General features: G+C 43.9%; 1 protein-coding gene across 3 annotated transcripts in view; it reads right to left on the bottom strand.

Moving 5' to 3' along the window:
• Positions 1 to 18,941, bottom strand: part of CRACDL (CRACD like) — a 113,736-nt gene extending 94,795 nt beyond the window's left edge. For 2 of the 3 annotated variants that reach the window (XM_073664882.1, XM_073664883.1), the window contains exon 1: positions 18,691 to 18,941. The gene's annotated coding sequence lies outside the window, so the exon portion shown is untranslated. The remainder of the gene's footprint in view (positions 1 to 18,690) is intronic. The other variant, XM_073664884.1, reaches the window with a different exon arrangement.
• Between the last annotated feature and the right edge of the window lie 3,898 nt (positions 18,942 to 22,839).

The following is a 22,839-nucleotide window of genomic DNA, read 5'->3' as shown; positions in this document are numbered from 1 at the left end:
AGGCCTATCAAGACACATACCTGTGTCTTAGTATTATGACTCTTAGTTTAACTGTGCACCATTACCTGTTCCATACCTGTTCCCATTTGTCCCATCTGCCTGCGGCCTCCAGTGCTTCAAGTACCTGTTTCTCTGTGTCCTGTCTGCCTGAGGCCTCCAATGCTTCTAGTTCTTGTTTCCAGCATGCCTTACCTGCCTTCTGCACCGATGCCCGTGGCTCATGTACCCACTCAGACCTGGGACTTAGAGGATCCACCTCCCAAGTTTATATACAGTGACCACGGACAAGATAAAGATTGCCAATGCACATTAGGTTTACAAGATACCAGGTACCTTCAAATGTGGTCTATTTAACTCTATGTACAAGATGTTCTACTGGCATACTCTCATTAAAGGGGTTGTCCACTACTAGGACAAACCCTTCTCATTCCCCATGCTTGGTCCCGATTAAAATAAAAACACTTATACTCATCTCCCGTGCCGGCGCAGTTCCAGCGATGTTGGCACTCGTATTCTAGGGGCTATCGTGCAGTTGTTATGACACATGAGGCCTGCAGTCAATCAGCACTGGCATTACTGTCCCCGACTTTGGAGACATCGAACATAAAGAGGAAGTTAGCACTGCGGCTGCTCTCAAACTTCCTCTTGATGTTCGATTTGTCTGAAGGTGGGGACAGTGATGCCAACGCTGCTTGGATGCAGGCCTCACGTGTCATAACAACTGCATAAAGGTCCCGGGGAGTAACAACACCGCTGGAACGGCAAGAAAAGGAAGCATGGAGGCCAGCAGGGGACATGTTAAATGGGATGTCCACTACTAGGACAACCCCTTCTTGATCAAAATTGTTTGGCCCCCATAAAATAATAAAGCTTATATTCACCTCCCGTGCTGACGCTGTTCCCGCCGTGTCGGCTCTCATGGTCCCGAGGCTCCCGTGGTGTTATTGTGACACCGGCGTCCAATCGGCGCTGGCATCACTGTCTCCGCCTTCAGATTAATCGAACATGAAGAGGAAGTCATGGCTGCAGCTGATCTTGGACTTCCTCTTCATGCTCAATTCGACAGGAAGCGGAGACAGTGAAGCCAGTGCTGATTAGGCGTCGGTGTCACAACAACAGCACAGGAGCTCCTGAACCATGAGTGCCGACACCGTGGGAACGGTGTCAGCACGGGAGGTGAATATAAGCTTTATTATTTTATGCGGGCCAAACATTTTGATCAAGAAGGGGTTGTCCTAGTAGTGGACATCCCCTTTAACATGTGCCCAGCTGGCCTCCGTGCTTCCTTTCCTTTCCGTTCCAGCGATGTTGTTACTCCCCGGGACCTTTATGCAGTTGTTATGATACGTGAGGCCCGGGGACAGCGAGTGCTGACACCTCGGGAACGGAAGCCAGCTGGGGACATGTTAAAAAGGTTGTCCACTACTAGGACAACCCCTTCACGGGAAGTGAGTATAAACTTTACTATTTTTTAAAAGCCAAGTGAGGGGTATGAACAGGGTTTGTCCAAGTAGTGGACAACTTCGTTAACTTTCAAAGAAGAGCAGCATCAGTACAGTGAGTATGACTATCACTGGAGAAAGTAACTATATATTTTATCTTCTCATTCGTAATTTAAAAGGGAACCAAGGTGAGGACAGGCTGGAGAATTTTACTATTACTGCTGGAAATGTAATTTTAACCTAGATTGACATTCAGCTGATTTGCTGCAGAAATCTCCTTCAATGTTCTCACATTTAGGTGTCACTGGAAGGCAAGCACTGTGGCAACGTGTGACTACTACAAATAGAACAGTTTTTCAACTGATAGCTAATGGCGGTGTGATTTTTCAAGTAGACTGCTGGCAAGTAAACTGAATATTTGGTTTGTTTTTGATGTTGCAACATTTCTGCATCAGTTAGCTAAATTAGGTTCCATACGTTGTTGAGTGTGTTTTTCACATACGTTTTTAAAGAGTTTTTTTCAGCTGCGTTTTTTTTTTTGCTTTTGTTTTGTAATGTTTTTTTAAAAAAAAGCTGCTTTTTTTGGAGACTGTTACTTAGCTTTGTTAAAACGTTATCAATAAAGTCATTTGCGGATTACATGCTTTTATTACCTGAACATTTTCCTCTAAGTCTATGGGGCACTGTAAATCCTCTATAAACGCATATTTACCGCAAAAGGAATTGACATATTGCGGATTTCAAAAACTAACTATAGTTCAGTTTATTTTGCGTAAAAAAGCGATGTGGAATGAGATTTATATAAACTCTATTCACTTTACTAGAACTGTATAAACTGTGTTTATTGCGCAGTGAAACTACTCAGCATCAAAAATGCACCAAATACTCAATGTGGGAACTTAAACTAAAAACCATAAGGTCATTTACAGTTTAAAAACCAAATACCGCTGCAGTTTTTGAACGTATAGTGGCAAAGATTTGGCAGCCTAATGACTTGTATGAGTGGCCATACCACATTGTAACCTGATAAATACAGAATAAAATTAATTATGAATGGTATGATAGCGCAGTGTTCTGCAGAGACTGAACCCTCGTGGAATCTTGTGGAATGCGAGGAAGCAGTGGGTAATTACGGTTCTGAACTTTGAAACAAAGTTCCAAGTCCAGTCCAAGTTTATTATTAATTATGAATATTTCTGAGGACTTATTTTAATTTGTCAAAATAAAAAAAATGCTATAATTAGGTTACGTTCCTATGAAGAGCTTTTAGTGAGTTTCTGATGTTGCAGATTTTCAGCACCCATCAAGTAAAATAGATTTACTTGCATTTTTTCTAAATTACGCAGCATATAATACTCACCAAAAACTCATCATGGGAACCAGGTTTGGACTGGCCGACAGGAGAACAGGAGAATCCTCTCCTGGGCCCCTGTGCAGGAGTGTCCACGACCCTCTTATATGAGCAGCACTTGGCGCAATATACTTGAATCACTATGTACAGACAAAGGCAGCATCTTATTCATTTAGCCAGTTCATTGTTATACTGTATATACAGTATTTGTGATTGAGGAAAATGTCACATTTTGCATGTAGCTGAAAAGTGGGACCCTGGAGTTGGATAGTGGTGGGCCCTTGGCTCCACAGTCTGACACTGGTGGGAACATAGCTGTCTTTATGTCTAACTCTGCTAATCTGCTCTTTTGATAAAAACTATTTTGAGCAGGTAGTGAAAGTAATCTGTATATGAATGTAATCAATATAAAATTACTGACACATTACAGTAGAGTATTTACAAAGACACACAATCTTTCCGCCACCTTTTATTCATGGAATTTGATTTAAAAGTAAAATTTTGGTGTAAGGGGTTATTTCTATATTGTAATAAGAATGGTGTATTGCTACAATATGCCATAAATTAATAATTTGGTGGGGGTTTGACCTCGATCAATCTTTAAAATTAAGGGGTTGAAGCACTAGTTTAACTGCAGCACACCCATCAAGAGAATAGCGACAGCCGCAGTTCCGTGCTCAGCTGGGTGGTTGGGAGTGCACCTGTGTAGCGAAAACTTGGGAGACACAGACCTACCAAGCCTCTTATTCTAAGGATTGTTGGTCGGACTCCGACAGATGATAACGTCTCATTCACACATCTGTGTTGCACCCATGTGGTCTATCCGTGTTTTTCATGTATACAACTCGTGCTCATTAGAGTCAGAGACATGTCTGTGATATCCAGTAAATGGATGAAAAGAACCAATACAAGTCTATGGGTCCTTGAAAAACACGTACAGTAAACAGATAGCATCCGTGTACCATCTGTATGCCGTCCATATTTATCTCCCCTTTTTTCTATTAGGAGAGGGCGGCACTCTGCACCTCGGCAGAGAGAAACCCACCACTGCGGGCGCTCTATATTTATTTTTGTTTTTTAGGCACTGAGCACTTTTTTGGGCACTGAGACACTTTTTGCTGAGTTGTAGTTTTTAGCAATTTGGGTCTCACACCATTAGCGCTCTATCATATGGAATTCCCCGATTGATCCAGTATACTCCCTTGATGAGATGACTTCTCACGGAGAAAAAAACGCATCGGGAGGGGAAAATTTTGAGGGCAGTAATATGAGAAAGTCACTTGACTACTGCCCTTGTTAGGGCGGGAGTCAATGCAAGGGGCACGACAGGGTAGAATAAAGAATAACTGTATCCGGTCAACTACTACAAATGGGTCCCCTTGGATTTTGGCCTCCTCTACAGCCATAACGGGTGAGATCTACACGTCTTTATTATTATTTATGCACAATGACACTTTAAATGACTTTATTTAGTAGTGTATAAAAATAGACCTTATTTAGTGGTCTTGTTTGTCAGTCTGCTGGTTAATAACTACTGGTCGGTCTGCTAATGAATTCTAGTGGATCCTGTATTAGGGTCTTCTTGATGTATGCATATACTTGTATTTTTCTAATAGGTTTGGAGTAATGAAAATCTAGGGGTGAAGGAGTGGTAACTCCCCTCTGGAAATTGATATTGTGAGGCTATATTTGTTCCATCCATATTTAACATTGCAAAGTATAGGAGAAGCTTTGTCATTTATATATTTATTTAAATGACACTGATGGTAAAAACAGACACACGGACCAAACACTGATGGTAAAAACGGACACACGGACCAAACACTGATGGTAAAAACGTACACACGGACCAAACACTGATGGTAAAAACGGACACACGGACTAAACACTGATGATAAAAACGTACACACGGACCAAACACTGATGGTAAAAACGGACACACGGACCAAACACTGATGGTAAAAACGGACACACGGACCAAACACTGATGGTCAAAACGGACACACGGATCAAACACTGATGGTAAAAACGGACACACGGACCAAACACTGATGGTAAAAACGGACACACGGACCAAACACTGATGGTAAAAACAGACACACGGACCAAACACTGATGGTAAAAACGGACACATAGTCCAAACACTGATGGTAAAAACGGACACACGGACCAAACACTGATGGTAAAAATAGACACGCGGACCAAACACTGATGGTAAAAACAGACACACGGACCAAACACTGATGGTAAAAACGGACACACGGACCAAACACTGATGGTAAAAATAGACACGCGGACCAAACACTGATGGTAAAAACAGACACACGGACCAAACACTGATGGTAAAAACGGACACATAGTCCAAACACTGATGGTAAAAACGGACACACGGACCAAACACTGATGGTAAAAACAGACACACAGACCAAACACTGATTGTAAAAACGGACACACAGACCAAACACTGATTGTAAAAATGGACACATAGTCCAAGCACTGATGGTAAAAACGGACACACAGCTCAAACACTGATGGTAAAAACGGACACACGGACCAAACACTGATGGTAAAAACGGACACGCGGACCAAACACTGATAGTAAAAACGGACACACGGACCAAACACTGATGGTAAAAACGGACACACGGACCAAACACTGATGGTAAGAGTGGACACACCACTGACACACTGATCCAAAATAAAGAAGTTACCAGTACCATTTTTTCATGTGCGTGTTTAAACAAACAAGCGTGAATGAGGACTAAAGTGAAGGCATATTCTAATGATATGCCATCACTTCAATGCTGATTATACTTCAGAAAGAAGGAATGTAAAATGATTTGATCTCAGGGAAGTAGACAGTAACTTTTAAAGTCCATCATTGTATTTGTGAACATTATAAACTGCATAGATGATTCGTTAAAATTCCGTAAAATAGAACAATCTGATTAGTAACACAAGCTGAGATAGGAAATGTAAAGGTGTGACGAATTTCACCTTTTCTGCTGTCATCACTATATCAATCAGCTGAGTCACGTCAGTCAGACTGGTTGCTGGGGATATATGGCTGGTAGACAGTACCTGTGCAGCTACAGAGTCAGTGTGCAATCCTCAGATTACTTATATCAATCAAAAATATGGCTCTGCAGTATTACACTTAACTCCACTATTATAGTTTTTTGTTTTTGTACAAATTATTTTAGGTGAAAATTTGCTTTACAAAATGAGGCTTTATTAAAAAAATTACACATTATTTATTGAGAAAAAAGTTTTAACATGTTCTTGTGAATCTTCTATGCGGATCCTGCACCAGAAATCTGCAACAAGTGCAGTGCAGTTTATGTAAATGTTTTTTTTAAAACCCACATTCACATAATTACAGTTGAAACCAGAAGTTTACATACATTACATAAAATGACACATATGCATGTTTTTCTCAATATCTGACATGAAATCAGAATAAACCTTTCCCGTTTTAGGTCTATTAGGAGTACCATAATTTTTACTATTTGCCAAATGCCGGAATAATGAAAAAGAGAGAATGTTTTAAGGCATTTTTATTACTTACTGCAAAGTCAAAAGTTTACATACATTTCATTAGTATTTGGTACCATTGCCCTTAAACTGAATGACTTGGGTCAAACGTTTGGGATATCCTTCCACAAGCTTCTCACAATAGTTGGTCGGAATTTGGGCCCATTCCTCCTGACAAAACTGCTGTAACTGATCCAGGTTTGTAGGTTGCCTTGCTCGCACCTGTTTTTCAGCTTTGCCCATAAATTTTCAATGGGATTGATCAGGGCTTTGTGATGGCCACTCCAAAACATTGACTTTGCTATCCTTAAGCCACTTTGTTACCATTTTGGCAGTATCCTTCAGGTCATTGTCCATTTGGAAGACCCATTTCCGCCCAAGCTTTAACTTCCTGGCTGATGTCTTGAGATGTTGCTTCAGTATTGCCACATAATCTTCTTTTCTCATGATGCCATCTATTCTGTGAAGTGCACCAGTCCTTCCTGCAGCAAAACAACCCCACAACATGATGCCGCCACCCCCGTGTTTCACAGTTAGCATGGTGTTCTTAGGCTTCCAAGCTTCTCCCTTTTTCCTCCAAAAGTAAAGATGGTCATTATGCCCAAAAAGTTAAATTTTAGTTTCATCAGACCACCGGACATTTCTCCAAAAATTAAGGTCTTTGTTCCTGTGTGCATTTGCAAACATTAATCTGTTTTTTTATGTTTCCTTTGGAGTAATGGCTTCTTCCTGGCAGAGTGGCCTTTCAGCCCATGTTGATACAGTACTCGTTTCACTGTGGTTATTGACACAATCTTACCAGCTTCCGCCATCATCTTCACAAGGTCTTTTGCGTTTGTCCTGGGGTTGATATGCACATGTCAGACCAAAGTATGTTCATCTCTGGGACACAGAACCCATCTCCTTTCTGAGCGGTATGATGGCTGGACATTCCCATCTTGTTTCTACTTGCATATAATTGTTTGTACAGATGAACGAGGCACCTTCAGGTATCTTGAAATTGTACCCAAGGATGAGCCGGACTTGTGCAAGTCCACAATTCTCTTCCTGATATCTTGGCTGATTTCTTTAGACTTTCCCATAATGCTACACAAAGTAGCAGTGTGTTTCAGGTGTGCATTACAATACATCCACAGGTGTGTCTCTAATTAACTCAGATGTTGCAAAAAAAACTATCAGAAGCTTCCAAACACATGACATCATCACATGGCCAGTCCAGAATTGTTTAAAGGCATAGTAATCTTAGTGTATGTAAACTTTTGACTTTGCAGTAAGTAATAAAAATACCTTAAAACATTCTCTCTCATTATTCTGGCATTTGGCAAATATTAAAAATTATGGTAATCCTAATTCACCTAAAACGGGAAAGGTTTATTCTGATTTCATGTCAGATATTGAGAAAAACATGCATATGTGTCTTTTTATACAGTGTATGCAAACTTCTGGTTTCAACTGTACATTGGAATATTTGAAAATCTGCATTATGAGTATTATGTGGCAGATATGCCATGGTTTGTGCTGTAAATTTGACATGCAGTTTACCCTTGTAAGTAGGTGAAAGCCGTGTAAAATCCATAGAAAAATCTGCATTTAGGACAGCATGTAACACAGCATATAATGTACCGAAAAATCTGAGCTAGAAAGCATCTTCTGTATCTGAACTTACCCCAAGGGCTTGTCCACAAGAGTATATTATATATTCAAATGTTGTCCATGGGCACAATGGACCGCACCCGAAAAGCACACGGACCCATTATAGCCAGTGTGTCAGTGTACATGGCTTGTTTTTCATGGAGAAATGGTCTGCAAGGGGAAAAAAATTGCTGCATGCACCACTCTAGTCTGATTAAGGCTGTGTTCCCACAATGAGTTTTTGGTGAATTTTTGACGCTGTACGTTTTTGCTGCATCTTACAGCTCCAGAAAAGTGGATGTGATTTATAGAAATCTCATGTCCGCTGTGCTTTTTATTTTACTCAGCAGAAACTGACCTGTCGTGCGTGTTTCAAATCCGCAACATGTCAATTTCTTTTGCGGATATGCACCAAAAACGCATGTAATAAGCACATGACTGTACCAAGTTTTGTCAAAGCCAAATACCAGGAAGTTTCAAAAAGCAGTATTATTTATAGAATGACATACCACAAGGAGACAAAATCCACAGCGTAAAAAACACACGTAAAAAAAATGCACTGTATAAAAATGCAATGAAAAACCACAAGTAACCTAATTTACCTAATAGAATAGATGTAGAAATGCTGCCGAAAATCTATAATATCAAACACTCACCAAATATCGTGGGAACGAGTAGCATAGCTAATGGGGAAGGGTAGGAGGTAGTTACCCTGGGCCCCATACTCAGAGCTACTGCTACCCTTAAAGGAGTTGTCAGTCTAAATTGATAAGTCTGCAGTCACTCTGTGTGACTGCAGACTTATGAATCCCCCCAGTGCACGCATAGTACGCTGCGAGGATTCACCGTTATACATACTCCAGGCCAGAGCCCGTCTATTATGCCGCACTATATACTATATACTCAATACACTTGTATTGAGCAGAGCCGCACCCCGTCTAGTGACGCAGCCGTCCAGTGGGCTCAGCCTTGCTCAATACAAGTGTAAGGATTAAGGCTGCGCCCACTAGACGGGCTTTGGCCGGGAATATGTATAACGCATACAACCTGCCGGTCCCAGCTCTGAGACAGCACAGTGCGTGCGCTGGAGGGATTCATAAGTCTGCAGACTTATCAATTGAGACATAGATTGACTGCAGACTTATCAATTGAGACTGGACAACCCCTTTAACTGTATTGGTATGCGCAGCACACTGATGTAGGGCAGCTGTGCGGTAGAGCAAGGAGACGGTCTCCCTACACTATTACTCTCAGTTCTATACATCGCAGGTCACTTTATGTCTAACATCTACAAAACAGCAGGATAATGCACTGGACGTCAATGTCCCGGCATGGCACGATGACGTCACCGCACTGGGACTTTGACGTCCAGTGTTTGCACCAGCGCTTTGCAGGTGCACTCGTCAAGATCCTGGATTAGTTACGTATATGATGTTTTTCATTTTAATTAAAACGTGGTGTGACTGTGGGGGCATCATAAACAATTGGGGACCCTCATACATTGTAGGGACTACTGTGGGGGCTCTCATACAGAGAGGGGGTTACTGTGGAGCCCTCATACTGTGTGGGGGTTACTGTGGGGGGTCCTGATAAAGTGTGAGGCCTCCATAAAGTGTGGGTATTTAGTGTGGGTGCCATCATATGGTGTGAGGACTAATGTGGGATTCATTATAATGTGAATAGGGGGAGCAGTCATGATATCATACTGTGTTTAGGGGAGCTGTAAGCCCATCATACTGTGTACAGGGGAGATATGGGCCCATCATGCTGTTTATAGGGGACCTGTAGGTCCCTGATACTGTGTATAGGAGACCTGTGGGTCCATCATACTATGTATAGGGGAGTTGTGGGCCCATCAAACTGTGTATAGTGGAGCTGTGGGCCCATCATACTGTGTATAGCGGAGCTGTGTGTCCACCATACTGGGTATAGGGGTGTTGTACATGGAGGGACTCGGGACATTATTAAAGTTTAAATAGGCACTTAAGAAGCATTATTGTTATTGGGGCACTCAGAGTATTGTGACTGTGAAAAGGTGTACATGGGACATTATCACTTTCTAGGGGCAAAATGTGGCCACTGTTTTCTAGGGCACTTGCACAGGGCATTAATATATTCTAGTGTGCAATTTTACCATCTAAAGGACACAAAGAAGGCATTTTACTTTGTATGGGGCACAGAATTGGTTATTATTATGTGGGGCACTAAGAGGAGTGCTGTTATTATGCCGAATATCAAGTGCAGTAATAGGCACACATATGCAGCAGCGGCTCAATATTGGGGTATCAGTGGCTCAATATTGGGGTATCAGCAAGATGAGGAGTTTGAACAGGTTGGGAATAGATGGGGGCGGTGCTAGAAATGTTAGAAGTTAAATGTGTCTTTGATGTAATCTCTGCAGACGAGTCGAGGCTGGAGAAGTTGTCATGTCGGTCTGAGCCAGATGGAGAAGATGGGAACGACTCCACAAGAAACAACGTCAGCTGTAAGTCACTATATATAACTGTACTGTAATCTCCTACATGTTCTGCAGGTCTGATATCTACCACTAAATGGTCACCCTATGGCGGTATAGAGATTTGTTTACATTAACAGCACGGGCATCTGCTGAGGTTCCCCTACACCCAGAATTGGGGTATGACACCGTAGTTATAATCAAGGTTACCTGGTTCGCTTCCCCTTAGCTGTACTAGCTATGCCTCTGCGGGTAACATAGACTTATTGACCGGTACTGAGTTTATTAAAGCCAATGGCAAAATGACATAAACTACAATCAATAGGATCTGCTGTGGTTTAAACATAGCAAAGTCAGCTCACCAAAGTGTATCATCTGGGGCTGTAATGAACCTGCTACATGTCAGTCTGGCCTTCCATACAAATCTAAAAACTTTAAGCAAATATATATTTCAATTCCTAAATAAATACAACTGAGTACTAAATCTTAGAGGTTGAATACTACTCCAGGTAATCCCACATTAATTATACCTGATTTACAGGTGCAGGCCTTAACTACTGTAGTCATTAACATTACCAGAAATCTACATCATTGTGTAACCTTAGCTTACTTGGAAATGCAAGGCTTGCGTCAAGTTCTAAAGATTTACAAACAAAGACTAAAGTCTCCAGCGAAACCCAGACACTATTGAGAGTAACCTCAAATGGTTATTGTTTCCTGCTTGGCCCTAGTCCCATGTCCCATAATACATTATCTTAGTAGCTGGAATAGCTTAACCTTAAATCAATAACGATAATAAACCTGTCTACACTAAGAAAAATGTCTGGAGAAGCAGAATGACATGTAGCTGTGTAATGTAATTGTACCTATTTAGCATATACAACTATGGAAAAACAATGAAGCATAAAAAAGTTCATATTAATATAATGAATATATTAAACTAGTTACTAGAAATAGCATGTTCTGTCATTTAAGTCAAAAAGGTGTGCAGTAATTAAAAGGGAAATCATTTCGTTGGACCGGGGATTGGCAGGAGAACAGTGTTCTGGAATCCAGTTGGATATAAAGTACTGAATGCATACTGGCACCTGTTCTTTTTACAGCACCAGTACAGTATTAGTGTATGTCCAAAAGTGCGGATTTTACTACGGATTTCACTGTTGAATGCTGCAGATTTAGTACTGAAGGTTTCACATTTTACTTGCAAAGCGTGAAATTCGCCACGCCAATCAATTTATGCTCCGCAGGGGGTGGATGAGATTTCGCAAGATCCGGATGGAAAATCTACTCTGACATGAGAACATACCTTTAGAACAAATGAACACGTAGTATATTTGCTGCAAAGTTTTCATGTAGATTTCCAAGTGGAAAACCCGCAGGTGAATACAGTACAAACAAACAAGTTGCGATTTAAAAATTGGCCACATGGATATAGACATGTAATGTAGGTACTGGAATCTGCAGAATGGCATTGTTTGCTTGAGATTCAGTGCAAAGAGTGAAAACAAATGCAAATTCAGAAAACAAATGAATAATAATAATAATAATAATAGTAATAAATCAAGAGGCCATATAAGCATAATTTGCCATGGATAAGTCACCATGTTGTGGTAAGATCCATGGATTAGCCACCGGCAAATTCTCCCTGTGTGCATGTAGCCTCTTGGTGCTGAGAATGCTGGCAGTTCAAACTTCTGCCCAGAAAAGCTTGTCTGGAAAATTATTATTAGGCCTCGGCCCCACTATCAGCATTTGGTCAGTATTCGGTCAGTGTTTTTTCTCAGGAGTGGGAGACAAAACCAGGTGAGGAACAATCCGAGAAAAGGTATAATAGAAACAAGTCACCAATTCTGCTTTCATCACCCACTCCTGGTTTTGGCTCCCACTCCTGAGAAAAAATGCTGACTGAATACTGACCAAATACTGATAGTGGGGCCGTGGTCTCAGAGCCACATTCAGTTCTGAGAGATGGTCTCAAGCTACGTGCAGAACGCCCATCCTCCCCCATCGTAGAGTATCAACGAAATGACAGCCAAAGCTTCTCAGAAATCACCTTGAGCCACCCATCTTTATAGGCAGTATACTTACATTCAGGGGTTCCCATTTGGAATTCGAGCATGAAGCACTCCCACCAAACTATCTCATCCAGCTTCAATGCCCCTCTAACGAATAGTATCACCCTACCTCCACCTTATGTATCCTTTCCCTCCACGCCAGTATATGTGCACTCAGATCTGCTCTTCTGTGAGGGGCAGTATCAAAAGTCACCATCTGGAGACCTGCTCTTCATAGGTGTATGGTAGAACTTGTGCTAAGGCACCAAGCTGTCAGGCAGCCGCGAGCCACAGATCATGGGCCCACGAGCCACAGATCATGGGCCCACGAGCCACAGAGAACCAACAATTATAAACAATAATAATTAGATAAAAATAAACCTTTGTGTTGCAACATTGGTTTCTATGAAACCTTTTCTTCAAAACAAGAGTTTGACAAACTTGTTTTTTTACTGACTTGGTTTCTCTCCTTTCACTGTGCAAATTCTCTGCAGATCACATGACGATTTCACCGTGCCTGAATACTTTCACCATATATATGTGAATCTGATAGTTTATACTATCTGTGGAATTGATGTAGGGTTGTGGAGTGTCCTCTTCCTGCCCCTGAAGACAACAGACGCACCATGTGAATACCGTTGTGCGGTTTTATATGTAAAAGTGACATGTGTCTAATGTAATTTATTATGGTGATGTACCATAGCATAAGATATAGAATAAGAATAATGGGTTCAGCATGTAAGATAGGAAATGGTTAAGGATAGAACTAATCCAGTGGGTGGGAACTAGTGTAAATAAAACGGGGGGGGGGGGGATTCAGTGTCACTTAGTGAACTGGACAGCGGAGTTCATGTTGAGGTGGGGTGGGTTGCTAGGGGCAGCATGGGCCAACCATTCAAGGCACTGGGAGATCAAATTGAGTTCTCTGATGGACATTCCAACAGTGTTTGGAGCCTAGGGCTCAGGCCAGGTACCACAGAGCGGGCCGGGTCTTTTGACATCATGGGGTCGGTGGAAGTGGAATTATGTGGGGGGCAGGTGGTCGGTCCGGGGTGCACTGCTGGAGTGGACAACGAATCCCTGAGGCTGATGGATACAGCGGGCTTGGGATAGTCCAGAATGAATGGGTGGCAGGCCAGAAGAGGAATTGTACTAAGGAGGAAAGAAGTGCGAATTCCTGTGCCCTATCCTACCTGATGAACTTGGACTATTTAGTAAAAGTTTTACACTATATGCGCACGTTCAGGATTTGAATGCAGAAAATTCCTTAAGGTTTCTGCATCTCTTGGCAGGAAAAACGCTGCAGAAAGAAATGGCGTTTTGCCACAATTTTGCCGCGTTTTTTTATACGTTTTTTTATGCGATTTTGTACACCAATGAATGCTTTTTGGAGCTAAATAAAGATATTTGAAAAAGAAATGTGGGACATCGCTTTAACCCTTGGTTTACCGTCAGATCTGGGGTGAATATATTGGTTAATTTAAATGATTAAAGAATGTGTGTGTTGCATTTCAAATAAAGTGTTTTACTCTGTGTGTGTGTTTATTTAACTCTTTACTTTAATTAGGTTTAGTAATGAAAGGGTCTGATTGACACCTTGTCATCACTAAACAAAAGGGCTAGGTGTCAGCTAATCCAATAAACCCAATCTCATTTGCATTCCCATTCATGTCATTTCTGGGGCAGCTGAGAGCTACTATTTTTAACATAAGATGGTGCCATTAGGCAAACATGTTCCCTGGCTATTAATAACAGCTCACAGCTGTTTCGTTAGCCGCTATGTCCACACGATCAGCAACCAACAGCACTTTGGACGAAGCGTATTTTCGCTGCGTCCAAAGCACAGTATTCTAATGCCGCACTTTTGTTGTCAATACATGAGGATCCACCGCATTTCAATCGGTCAAAATCTGCAGCAGCTAGTGTCTCCGCTACAGAAATTGACATGTTGCTGCTGAGTTTTGGTACGAGCCCACGATCAGGAGCCACTGCAGGTTTGAAGCGGCGTGTTTATGCAGCATCAAACTCGCAGCGTCCAGATGTTACAGCATAGTGGATGGTATTTTTAGAAATCCCATGTCCACTATGCATGCATCTGAGGCTGCGGATCACCCGCGGAAACTGACGTGTGGCGCGTCTTTCAGGACCGCTGCATGTCAAATTCTCTTGTGGAGTCGCTAGTCTCCGCAACAGAAATTTGACCACTAGAATGTATTGAATGCGGTAAATCTGCATGGTTCAGTGCGGATTTACCTGCTGTCACAAAGAACTTGGTGTCCCATGCATTGTGTGTGGCGGCTCCTGAGGACGGAGGACTGGAGCCAGCTGAGGCCTGCTGCCTACAAGTGAGTGTGATGCACCCCACACTCTACAGCACTCAGGGACTGGGACACCCCTTGTCTGTAAAGTGCCCAAGCGAAACCGGACAGCAGCTCGGTCGCAACTACCGCTCTAAGCCACTTTACATTTGGCGTAGTCAGTAGGATGGATCCATGCATCAAGAAAACTTGACAGATGGGGGGAAGGATCCAGAAAAAACAAAAATGGCGCTGAACACCGACGAAAAGATGGCGGTGAGTGGCTCAAAATGGCTAGATGGACCCGCCCATTGTGGGCGTACTCAAAGAGAAATCTCACGAAAATCCGTCCAGCCCAGGGAGAGGCTTGCCCAGAGAGACCTGCCCATGTGAGCAATGCCCTCCCCCAAGGGGCGTGATGAAAAAAGGAGTTGTACTAAGGAGGAAGGAAGTGCAAATTGATGTGACCTATCCCACCTGTGCCCAGCTGATAAACTTGGACTGCTTAGTAAAAGTTTGACTGTCACAAAGAATTGGTGTTCCATAAATTGTGTGCGGCAGCTCCTGAGGACGGAAGTTGGGAGGTAGTGGAGGCCTGGGGCCTACAAATGAGTGTGATGCCCCCACCCTACAGCACACTGGGACTGGGACACCCCTTTTTGTAAAGTGCCAGAGCAAAACTGGACAGCAGCTCTGTCACGACTACCACTCTACAGCTCAGCCACTTTGCAATGATGTTCTAATATTTTGGATATTATTTGAACAGAATGTTAAAAACATTGGAAAAACACATTCTACTGCCCAGACAGGTGGCACAGTAGATCAGAGTATCAGTGACAGGATTTACATACTGTAGCAGAGGAGCAGATGCTCTGTAAAGGCGGAACTGACAGGTAGAGAAGCACTAGGCACAGGGGCATAGTGACACAGGGATGAGTACAAGCGTACAGGAAGCTGAACGGAGTAAGCATGCAAGAAGCCCAAAGTTAAAGCTGATTATTACCTTCCAGACTGGCATTGTTTGCTACCTGCACCCAGGTGAGATCTAGTAAACAACTAGCTGAGCAGGGTCAGCACAGAAGGGGCACAAAGTAACATCTGATTACCACCCTCCAAGCTGGCACTGCATCCTACCTGAACCCAGGTGAGATTTAGTGAACAGGTAGCTGAGCAGAGTCAGCATACAAGATGCCCAAAGTAACAGCTGATTACTACCTTTCACACTGATATTGTATAATCCTACCTGCACCCAAGTGAGCTCTAGTGTACAGGTAGCACACAGGCTAAGCACACAAGGGGCACAAAGTAAAGCTGATCACTACCCTCCAGGCTGGCACTGTATCCTACCTGCAACCAGGTGAGCTCTAGTCTACAGGTAGCACACAGAGTAAGCACACAAGGGGCACAAAGTAAAGCTGATTACTACCCTCCAGGCTGGCACTGTATCCTACCTGCACCCAGGTGAGATCTAGTGTACAGGTAGCACACAGGGTAAGCACACAAGGGGCACAAAGTAAAGCTGATTACTACCCTCCAGGCTGGCACTGTATCCTACCTGCGCCCAGGTGAGATCTAGTGTACAGGTGGCACACAGGGTAAGCACACAAGGGTAACAAAGTAAAGCTGATTACTACCCTCCAGGCTGGCACTGTATCCTACCTGCACCCAGGTGAGCTCTATTGTACAGGCAGCACACAGGGTAAGCACACAAGCGGCACAAAGTAAAGCTGATTACTACCCTCCAGGCTGGCACTGTATCCTACCTGCACCCAGGTGAGCTCTAGTGTACAGGTAGCACACAGAGTAAGCACACAAGGGGCACAAAGTAAAGCTGATTACTACCCTCCAGGCTGGCACTGTATCCTACCTGCGCCCAGATGAGATCTAGTGTACAGGTGGCACACAGGGTAAGCACACAAGGGGCACAAAGTAAAGCTGATTACTATCCTCCAGGCTGGCACTGTATCCTACCTGCACCCAGGTGAGATCCAGTCTACAGGTAGCACACAGGGTAAGCACACAAGGGGCACAAAGTAAAGCTGATTACTACCCTCCAGGCTGGCACTGTATCCTACCTGCGCCCAGGTGAGCTCTAGTGTACAGGTAGCACACAGGGTAAGCACACAAGGGGCACAAAGTAAAGCTGATTACTACCCTCCAGGCTGGCACTGTATCCTACCTGCACCCAGGTGAGATCCAGTGTACAGGTAGCACACAGGGTAAGCACACAAGGGGCACAAAGTAAAGCTGATTACTACCCTCCAGGCTGGCACTATATCCTACCTGCAAACAGGTGAGCTCTAGTCTACAGGTAGCACACAGGGTAAGCACACAAGGGTAACAAAGTAAAGCTGATTACTACCCTCCAGGCTGGCACTGTATCCTACCTGCGCCCAGGTGAGCTCTAGTGTACAGGTAGCACACAGAGTAAGCACACAAGGGGCACAAAGTGAAGCTGATTACTACCCTCCAGGCTGGCACTATATCCTACCTGCAAACAGGTGAGCTCTAGTCTACAGGTAGCACACAGGGTAAGCACACAAGGGGCACAAAGTAAAGCTGATTACTACCCTCCAGGCTGGCACTGTATCCTACCTGCGCCCAGGTGAGCTCTAGTGTACAGGTAGCACACAGAGTGAGCACACAAGGGGCACAAAGTGAAGCTGATTACTACCCTCCAGGCTGGCACTGTATCCTACCTGCACCCAGGTGAGCTCTAGTGTACAGGTAGCACACAGAGTAAGCACACAAGGGGCACAAAGTGAAGCTGATTACTACCCTCCAGGCTGGCACTGTATCCTACCTGCGCCCAGGTGAGCTCTAGTGTACAGGTAGCACACAGGGTAAGCACACAAGGGGCACAAAGTAAAGCTGATTACTACCCTCCAGGCTGGCACTGTATCCTACCTGCACCCAGGTGAGATCCAGTGTACAGGTAGCACACAGGGTAAGCACACAAGGGGCACAAAGTAAAGCTGATTACTACCCTCCAGGCTGGCACTATATCCTACCTGCAAACAGGTGAGCTCTAGTCTACAGGTAGCACACAGGGTAAGCACACAAGGGTAACAAAGTAAAGCTGATTACTACCCTCCAGGCTGGCACTGTATCCTACCTGCGCCCAGGTGAGCTCTAGTGTACAGGTAGCACACAGAGTAAGCACACAAGGGGCACAAAGTGAAGCTGATTACTACCCTCCAGGCTGGCACTATATCCTACCTGCAAACAGGTGAGCTCTAGTCTACAGGTAGCACACAGGGTAAGCACACAAGGGGCACAAAGTAAAGCTGATTACTACCCTCCAGGCTGGCACTGTATCCTACCTGCGCCCAGGTGAGCTCTAGTGTACAGGTAGCACACAGAGTGAGCACACAAGGGGCACAAAGTGAAGCTGATTACTACCCTCCAGGCTGGCACTGTATCCTACCTGCACCCAGGTGAGCTCTAGTGTACAGGTAGCACACAGAGTAAGCACACAAGGGGCACAAAGTGAAGCTGATTACTACCCTCCAGGCTGGCACTGTATCCTACCTGCGCCCAGGTGAGCTCTAGTGTACAGGTAGCACACAGGGTAAGCACACAAGGGGCACAAAGTAAAGCTGATTACTACCCTCCAGGCTGGCACTGTATCCTACCTGCGCCCAGGTGAGCTCTAGTGTACAGGTAGCACACAGGGTAAGCACACAAGGGGCACAAAGTAAAGCTGATTACTACCCTCCAGGTTGGCACACAGGTGATATATAATATATAAGGAACTGGTCACAGACAGCATCACAAGGGGCACAAAGTAAAGCTGATCACTACCAGGTTTGCACTGTATCCTACTTGTATATATATAATCAGCTAAAATAACACCTACCTACGGATTCTGGAGCCTTCCACATCTCAGCATACACAGGTAAAGCCATATATGTATGTTCCTTACCTTATCTGCTACAGGTGTCAGTTCTGGGGCACAGACTGGGAGATAAATCCAGGTTCACAGTGCAGACAGGTACATAGCAGGACGATCGCTCCGAGGATGACCAGTAGTGGCAGAGCGGGCAGTGTGCCCACTGCAGACGATCCCTGTCCAGCAGGAACTGTGTGCAGCGCAGCAGGATCCGGCAGCAGGATCCAGCAGGGCTCAGAGTCCGGCAGCAGGCGGGGTCAGCTTCTCCTTGTGACTGTACAACGTGGACTGTACTATATGGAGATGAAACATGACCCCCCTGCTGGGCAAAGTGCGGAACTGCAAGCACCTGGCAGATATCACAAGAGTCACATATCAGTATATGGTCACTGCCTCTCTAGTGCAATGCAATTGTGAGCACTGGCACTAGTGTGTATGACAACCAAGAAATACATTACAAAGGCTAGGGTGCGATCACTAGTATAGAAATGGCAAAAAAATGTCAGACAAACCAGCCTAGCATACTTTGCTTTTTTGTCTGGTAAAATGATGGACTCCATAACAGAAGCCCAATGGGTCTCAATATAGTCAATGGGGTCTGCTCCTATGCCAGAGCAGAACAATGGAATTAAAGGGGATTTACGGTTTCAGAAAACCCTGTAGCTGCAGTTTGTTCCTTTGCTTTAAGAACCTTCTGTGGGTCCGGCGCAGAGTCTCCACCGCTGCTTTGGGTGTCTGTTATTGTCACGTCATGGCGCTGCAGCCAGAAACGGAGCTCAGCAGCTCAACCTGAGTTGACTGCACAAATCACTGACCACAATGATTGGCTGCAGCGTTGTCGACATGATGTCAGTGCTGCCGAAAATAACATATACCCAGAGCAGTGGGAAGGGTCAACGTTGATCCCAGGGAGAGTGAGTAAAGCGCAGTTTGTTTTCCTAAGGGAAAGAAGGGTTTTCCGAAGCTTGGAAACTAATGCGGATGTGAACAGAGCCCTGGATGTGTTGAACCATAATAATGTAATAGATTTGTCTCTGGATGTATGATGAATATTTTGCACATTAGCGCCTTGTCGTTCCACATTCCCAACTCCTGAATAAGTCCTCATTCGAACGTCTGTTTTTTGTCATATGCATTTTGAGACCATCACGGACAGAACACACCCATCACATGATCCCTATATTGGTCAGCAAATAAAAAAGACATGTCCGTCAATTGAATGGGTCTGTGAAAATAACAAACGGAAAGCACACAGACCTCAGCCTTGCTGCATCCTAGTGCTGTCCAGTTTTCACTTGTGCAGGAGAAGTTCAGAAAGCCTTTTTTTTTCATATAAAAAACCCCAGATGTTACATGATGCTGAAAATGGGCACAGAGACCAAAGGTGGATCAATACCTGATGAAAATGGACCTTTTCTTTTCATAAGTAAAAAAAAAAAAAAACCTACAGATATCTGAATGAGACCTGAATGAAATTGTTACAAAGTATTTAAAAAAAAATGAATAGAATGTTCATAGTGCTAGATAATTTAAAGGGAACCTTTCATGTCCCCAATTAAACTGCAGATACGGTGTTAATCAGCAGGTTAATAGTGTTCTAGAGCAGCTAGGCTACCAGGAGGAAATACATTTTATTTTTACCGGCAGCTTCTGGCTTTCAGTCATAGACTCTAAGAATGCCTTGGCACATTGACTGATTGACAGACATTTTTCCAGTGTGTCAGTGCAGAGACATCTGTCAGTCAGTGTGCCTGGGCGCGGTTACAGCTGCCGGTCACTGTGATTGAAGCCATGCTGACATGCCTCTATGACTGAAAGCGGTCGGCTCCCAGGAGGAATAAAGTTCATTTCTTCCTGGCAGTCCCCGGCTTTCAATAGTAGACGCTAACCTGCCACTTTGACTGATAGTCATCTCTGCACTGATACGCTGCAGAAATGGCTATCAGTCAATGTACCAGGGTGTTCTTACAGCTGCCGCTCACTGTATGCTGAACTGTGACCGAAGCCGTGCTCAAAGCAGTCGGCTCCGGGGAGGAATACAGTTCATTATCCCCGGTACCTGGGCTTTCAATGCACTGGCACGGCAGATTTAGAATGCTATTAACTTGCAGACTAACCCCATAACTGCAGGTTAATAGCATTTGGGGACATGGCAGGTTCCTTTTCAAGGTTTTTGTAGATATTTTTTAATCAGGTTTTCAATACATGACGGAATCATGAAAATCAGATGAGTGAAGGGTACATATGGTTGTGACTCTGTCTGTACTGCAACTCAATACAATTAGTCCAGTTCAAGTGTTATAGTTTTAGATTAGGTACTCAGCAAATACTGCAATGCAACAGCAATTTGTGAATATACCCTTACACTGTATTCATGGGTTGAATACAGCCAAATACAGACTATGATTTCCTGAACCTGTTGCGGATCTGTACATCTGATCTCAAAAGTCTCATAGTTTTAGTTGAGGATATTGAGTTTGAGTCAGGTGTCCCACAGCTAGTCCTGAAATCAGGACATCACAATTCAGCCTAAGGATGTGTTCATACGAGCTTATTTCACAGTTGTTATATGGACCACAATGCCCTGACTGACCATGGATCTCCCGAGCTTAACTTACAGCCTCATAAACACTTATAAGGCTATAAGTTTGGGTCAGGAGACCCGTGATCAATGTGGGCATTGCAGTCCCCTGATTTACACTCGTGTGAAACTGGACTTATGTATTATGAACGCAACACACTCTCACTCACTAGTAATGGAAAAATGGAAGATCTACTACAGGGAGACGCAGCACTCACACCCAACTGGTCCCTGTACAGACTAGAAAGGCCTTAGCCGCACAACTCAAAAACACTAACTCGAACTTGGCTCCTTAAAAGGCCATTGAGGCAATACCGCCGCGGAAAAGCTTAAAAAACGCTTGGCAGAAGGTCTTGAATGGTCTCCAGTAATAATCTGCAGCACGTCCATTAATTTTGCGGAAACGCGGCGTAATTGCCGCCATTGACTTGCATTGAATTGCATAATATCCACATGAGTACATGTGCACATGCGGATATTAAGCGATTCAATGTGCAGATGGTACCCGGGTCTGGAGAAGAGGAGACTCTCATCCAGACCCGGGTACCATAGTACCTGTAGTTAAAAAAGAATTAAAAAAAATAATAATTATACTCACCTTCTGATGGCCCCCGGTCTCCTGTACGATGCGTCCTAAGTCTTCGACGGCTCGCGGTGGTTTAAAAGGACCTTCCATAACGTCATTTAGTCATGTGACAGGTCACGCGACCGCTGACGTCGGCGGTCGCATGACCTGTCACATGAATAAATGACGTCATGGAAGGTCCTATTACACCACTGCGAGCCGTCGAAGACACCGGAGAAGGAGAACTGGGGCCATCGGAAGGTGAGCATAATGTTGTTTTTTTATTTTTCACCATTTTATTCTTTTTTTTACTATCGATGCTGCATTTGCAGCATCGTAACTTGGTCACACTATATAAATCCATGCCGGTTGCATGGATTTATATAATGTGAACAAGTTGTCAAATACTTTTCCAAGTGATGCTAAAAATCGCTTGGAAAATCCGCATGCGTTTTTCCTGCCAGGGAGATGAGGAAAAATCAGGAGCATTTCTGCTTCGTGGGCACTTAGCCTGAGGGGTTTCGCGTACCTCCTGAGGAACCAGAGGGGAGGCTGTGACACACTGCCAACAAAAGGAGAGGAAAGTGTGCAGGAAGATACGAAAACCCAGGGTAAGATGAATTAAAACACGTTCATATAAGATAGAGAGGGAAAGTTAAGGAGAACCACAACTAAACAGAACAAGTGTAACCTCCCAGAAACCTAAAGAGGCGAAAAGAAGAGGAACTAGAAAAGAAAACAAACAGAATCACTGCAGGAATTTAACTAGTGTTTACCATTCAAGGTAAACCCCTTAGCCAAAGAACTTCTAAACCCAAGTCCACCTAGAGGTATAGCCAGCAAGAAAGTGTATTGAAGGGTTAACGTATTAAACCCAACCGAGAATGTGATAGGGTAGACCAAAACATGTAAATGGAAAATACTTGGAGAGGAGCAAACCAAGAAGGGGGAACAAGGACAATAGAAACCATCAGCATTTGGGCAGGGAAGAAAAAGCAATAACTCAGTAGACAAAGAACCGGCCACAGAGCGACAG

The sequence above is a fragment of the Phyllobates terribilis genome, unplaced genomic scaffold (genome assembly GCF_046119375.1).
Source record: "Phyllobates terribilis strain yellow unplaced genomic scaffold, ASM4611937v1 Scaffold_2__4_contigs__length_985480577, whole genome shotgun sequence".
In the NCBI taxonomy this organism is placed as follows: Eukaryota; Metazoa; Chordata; class Amphibia; order Anura; family Dendrobatidae; genus Phyllobates; species Phyllobates terribilis.
This window is presented reverse-complemented; position numbering and strand designations above follow the sequence as displayed.